A 5,926-nucleotide genomic window follows, 5' to 3' on the forward strand; every position below is an offset into this window, starting at 1 on the left:
ACTTTAACCGACACCTGTAACATTCCTAGATGAATTTAACAACTTCCTCCAAAATGACATGTTTTTAATTAGCTATTTTGTCCTGGTTTATAGCCTTGAAAAAATTTTTAACACCAAATAAAGGTAAGCAGATTATTTGTTTTAAGAATTTTCAAGATCCTGGATTTTCCAAAGCACTGAAAATTAAGAGGATGAGGGGTGGAGGATGGCATAGTGGTATCTCCAGAGATGTCCCCAGAGATGGAGGGGACATACTTCTCCATTTCTGTGGACTTTCTAAGGGACAAGTGAGCAGTTTCAAGGAGTCGTTGTGGTTACTAGTGTGAAGTACTTTTCAGGTCCGTTTCTCATTTAGTCTAATTCAAGTTCTCAGGCCACAAAACCATCACAGGCGCATCACCTGGTCATATATTGGTAAGTTTGTAGCTAAATTTTATTCCAAATGACCTTGACCCAAGAAGCCCTATTCAAGCCTCCACTTCATGTTTTAAAATTTCTCTTACAAACCCAGTGGCACTCGAACCTTCAAATAGTTCATAGAACTTTCAAAGAATCGGATAAAGAAAGCCTGTGGTTTTTATTAAGCAGACACCTATCTGGCATTCCACCACATATAGACTCTCATTCAAACCTGAGTGATGCATATAATTGCAAAGCAAAGCTCTTTGGCAATTTGAAATTTTAACAACATCTCCACTTGGCCAGGGCCCTGGGATGGGAACAGCTTCATGCACCATGCTGTCACATTGCTTCCACCATGGCCTGCTCTTTCTGACAAAGCTGGGACAGCTTTTGTGTGAGGCAGAACACCACATCCATTATGTTTTGGGCTGCCAGGGAAAGATTTGCAGACTGGGAATTCTGAGCCCTCTTTTATCACATAAAGAAGCCTATAATCAGGCTATTGGAAAAAGCGTACATGACTCCATGGCCCATTCTGATGACCCATTAAAAAAAAAAGAAACCTTTGGGAAATTGCAAAGGTTATGAGAAATCAATGCGTTTAACGATTACCGAGCTTGGTGCTTCATTCCACACAAGTTGCACGGCCGAACACCTTGATGCCTTAGAAATAAACGGATTTGCCTTGTAGGACTCCACTACTCTTTTCAAAGGAGCCCAAGCTGCCTCCTGGTTTTTACTTGCAACCCAACTAAAAACCGTATAAATGTTATGTGCCAGACCTTGGAGTTGAGCTGATCACACAGTTCCGCTACCTGGTGGTGTAGCTCTGTTTTCCCGGTGTAAGGACTCGAATAAATGGAGTTGGACGTTTGATAGCTGCATGAAGATGATGAGCGATGAACTCTTAGCAATCATAGAAAATCAAGAGCCCTGTGGTTCTGTTCATCCTTGACCTCTGACCGTCCTGGACCTGCTTTATGATCATCCCGTCATGCAGGGCCAGGCTGACACTAGCCCTAGCTGTTTACAGCAGCTGTCCTCAAGGCACACAGCAGGGGTTTGATAAATGCTTCTTAAAAGCCAAATAAAATGTGCTTGAATAAGTTCAGCAGTCCATCCAAATGGTTTGTGACTCCTTGGTTATCCTTTATAAAGATTGCTTAACAACAGCACATACTGATTTTTTCAATTTATTTGTTTATCTATTTATTTTGAGGAAGATTAGCCCTGAGCTAACTACTGCCAGTCCTCGTCTTTTTTGCTGAGGAAGCCTGGCCCTGAGCTAACACCCCTGCCCATCTTCCTCTACATTTTTATATGTGGGATGCCTACCACAGCATGGCATGCCAAGAAGTGCCGTGTCCGCACCCGGGATCCGAACCCGCAAACCCTAGGCTGCTCAGAAGCGGAAGGTGCGAACTTAACTGCTGCGCCACTGGTGAGAGGAAGGCCAGGTCCCTTGAAGCTCTTTCGAAGGATATCTCAACTTTCTCTTGGTTTACCTAAAGTCCAGTTAACTCCCAGTCCCCTGTGATCTCAGGTCCAACACTCAGGTTGCCTTAGTCTTGCAGCTTGGGTCAGAGTCCTGTATTTATTTGCCCTCCCTGGCACCCACCAGGGCAGGTCTGCTGTAAGCTCTAGAGAAACACTTCCCGATGCATTCTAGTGCCACGGAGATCCAGTGTGGTGCAGGAGCATCTTGTTCCTAACACGTTGCTCCCTGGCTGATGCCCTTATGCCCTCCCCATCAATAAATATCATTAAACTCTGTGTCCTTGTGCTCTGCTCTCCAACATCCTACCATGACCACAAGATTTCTGTGGCATTTGATGATGCCACCAAACTCTAAGATTCCAAGAGATGAATTTTCCGACCTCTCTGATTGTTCCTTCTGTCACCTTTACTAATTTTTCTTCCTTCTCCCAGAGGGTGCTGGAAGGGGGGTCGGGGTGGGGCAATATCAATCTCTGTCCCTCGGTTGTATTCCAGGGGTGCAGAGAATGTTTCCTTTGGAGTGTCCGATCCTTGCTCCCAAGTCCACATGGTCGTTTGTTCATTAAACATTTGACAAGCTCTTGCTAAGTGTCATGACTGTGCACTGGGACCACAAAATAAGACCTGGTATTCAAGGAACTTCTCTGGACGCCTGCCACAGGGCACCACCAAGGGGTCCCCTTTCTTCAGAACCCTAGGCCTGAGAATGTGGGAGCTCACTTCTGTCTTCGTTTTCCAGATGACAAATACCTAACTTTGTTTCTTCCCTCAAAACATCATGCGACCTCACACTTTCATCCCTGCTACCTGAGCTAGGAGTGGTCCTCATTCCTGCAAGAACAACATTGGAGCCCTGTCGTCCCCCTCATCTCCCTACTTCCGGTCTTCCCAATTTGGCCCACTCCGCAAACCATGTTACATACACTGATGTCAAAATGTTACCACTCCGCTCTTTCACGCTCGCTCTTTCTTAGACACACACACACGAATGATGAACGTCTATTATATGTTGTATTAAATCTCCATGCCTCTGCTTAGCTTTCAAAGCCCCCATGTCTTCACCAATACTTGTCTTCTGCTTCCATCAGACACGTCTCCTCTGTCCCCTCCTGCCCTCCCATTGCACCTCTCCACTCTGCTCACCCCATTGTAACCATCCTCTCCCGGAATGCCCTCCCTCCTCCTATTTGCCTCTGCAACTCCCCCTGCCCTTAAGGCACAGTTCAAGTCCCATCCCCTCAACAGAGCCTTCTGCACCGGTTCACCCCTCTACCTGTACCCATTTGGCTCTCTTACTGAATTTAGTGAGAAAATGCTATATTTTAGTCTTTCGTTTCCCCCACTAACTGCTAAACTATCAACCTTCTCTGTATTCTGAACCCGCACCAGAACCTTCTACACAAGTGCACCAAGTGAATGAATGAAAGAATGAGTGATTGATTAGCTCACGGAAGTCTAGAAACTCTAATCTCAGGATCAGCATAGACTGAAATCTGAAATTATAAGAATGTGTTTGTGATATTGGAGAAGGAAAAGTTTTCTTAAACAAGGCTCCAAAGTATGCAAAGTATATGGCCAAAAATAAAGTTTAACTACAAAATTGAGAATTTCTACTTAATGAAGCATACTTCAGACAATTAATAGACAGATGATAGATTTGCTGAGGATGTTTGTAACAGCCAAAACTCACAAAAAGTAAATATCCAGAATACATAAGAAACTCACTCAAGTCAACAGGAAATTAATAATAATGATTATAATCTTAATATGATTTTAATAGTTTAATTATATCATTTCATCTTTTTATATTTATAATATTAATAAATTACTGTTAATAGTAAATATAACAACTAGCATTTGTTGCATGTTCATTATTTGCCAGACACTTTCCTGAGTTTTCTGCATATATCAATTCATTGAATCTTCATAAACCTATGAGGTAGTTGCTGTTTTGACTTCATGGAGATGAGGAAGCTAAGGAACAGCGAGATGAAGAAACTTCTTCAAGGTCAGTAAGCGGCAGGGCCAGGCCATAGTCCAGGCAGCCTGACTGTGCTGTAAGCTATAACCCTCTGCTTTCCAACCTCCTTGTCGCTGTACGTAAAGGACTAGAACAGGCAAGTCTTCGAAGGAGGGCTTTCATTGGATACCAGGTATAAGAAGAGCCCCTCAGCTTCCTAATAATCAGACCAGGGCCAATAATCTCATAAGACAATGAGAGACTGCTTAGTAGCCATCATGTTGGTGAAAATTAAAATGTCAGATAACATACATTCCCAGGGAAATGCTTACTCTGGGCATGAAGAGACCCTGAGGTGTCAGTCACAGCATCGCTGGTGACAGCCAGGAATGGATGCAAAGCAATGGCTGCAAGCCTTGGGGCAATGAGCAGAAGAGAGGAGGGGTGTGCTAGGTGTACAGACAGACATACGGACAGGGATAGATAGGAATGGTAAGCCACTTACATCAATGTAAAAATGCATCATTCACAAATAATACTCTAGTTTTCACAGATGCACAGGATTGAAGGGCACACATCAAACATTAGATTGAGCATTCGTGGGTGAACTGGAATAGACAATGAAGGGGAAAGCAGAATAAAATAACTATATAAAACTATATGATATGACGGGCACAGATTAATGATGATAGTGTGCCATGCACTGGGAAATATGACAGAAAAATATGAGAACTAAGGTTAGAAAAAAAAGCAAAAAACAAAAAGAAATCAGAAAGTATATACCATGGAGACACCCAGAAGGCACTAATTTCAGGATAACCCATTGAAATCTCTTAATTAAACTTTGAGACTTAATGTTCCACAATCCATAACCCGGCAATCTCAGAAAGTGGTTTCAACTAGTAAATTAAGATCAGGGTAATTCTGAAGGGAATTTGTTCATTTTCTTCCATGGCTGTGGAAAACAGGTCATTTTCCTTCTTCAGGGAAAATCCTTGTACACCAGCTGCCACCGGACCTCTAGCTGGCCCTGGCCATTGTGTGTTGGTTTTGGGAGTTGGCCTTATCCTCAAGGCAGCATCCTTCTCCAAGACAGTTGAAGCAAACCTGGACTGAGGATGCTCCCACATTTGAGAGCAATGGATTCAGACACTCGTGCCAGCCCTCGGGGAGCTCAGTGATACGCAAATGAAAGGAAGTATGAGAATTTAGTTTTTAGCCAAGACATTTTCCAAACCATAGTCAACAACCATGCCCTTCAGAGACAAGCATATTAAGTATGTTGTTGACAGTCCCATTGATTTTTAAATACCATGAAACACTGAAACATTTTAAAATTATGAATGAAGTTGAAGCATGGTGGGGCGTTACAGACAGATGGCAAATTCTACATGTCCCCAAGAGAATTCTACTTTGTGTATTTATATTTACTAAGGGTCTTCTCTTTTGATTTCTAGACAGGGCCAGAACGAAATACCTTTACGAATCAGCACAATTCAGCCTTTGGTATCTACTGCAGTTGTGTCCATGCACCTGTGTGTGTAAGTGTGTGTGTGTGTGTGTGTGTGTGTGTGCACATGGGCGCTTACCCTCTCTAAGCCTCAGTGTTCACATTCTTCTAAGGCAGGAGTTTCGAGCGTTGCCTTTATACTGGCCAGAAATAAGTTTGCTGGAGTCATGGGCTTCAGGTAGTGGTCAGACTGGGAAACATACACATTGGCTAGCCACACCATCACAAGATCTTTAGGAATTAATGTGTTTTTGTCAAGGAACCTACTTGGAATAGAATTTTCCTAGAGTGGAATCGAGAGGAAGCAAGCAACATGCATTATAGCTGGGATCAAAATAAAATGATCAGCGTCCATTCTTCATTCTGCTACACCTATTATTTCAATATCTGGAGTATCAATTCAGTTCAGAATCACAAATTATTAGAACTAGGCGGGACCAAAAACATCATCCACTCGTTTCACTTAGAGGCTGGGGAAATGGGGCCTGGCAAGGAGTCACTTGCTTAAAACTACCATTCACATTAGGAATACAGGTTTGGAAAATACAAAATTAGGA

Source organism: Equus asinus, chromosome 1 (assembly GCF_041296235.1).
Source record: "Equus asinus isolate D_3611 breed Donkey chromosome 1, EquAss-T2T_v2, whole genome shotgun sequence".
Taxonomy (NCBI): Eukaryota; Metazoa; Chordata; class Mammalia; order Perissodactyla; family Equidae; genus Equus; species Equus asinus.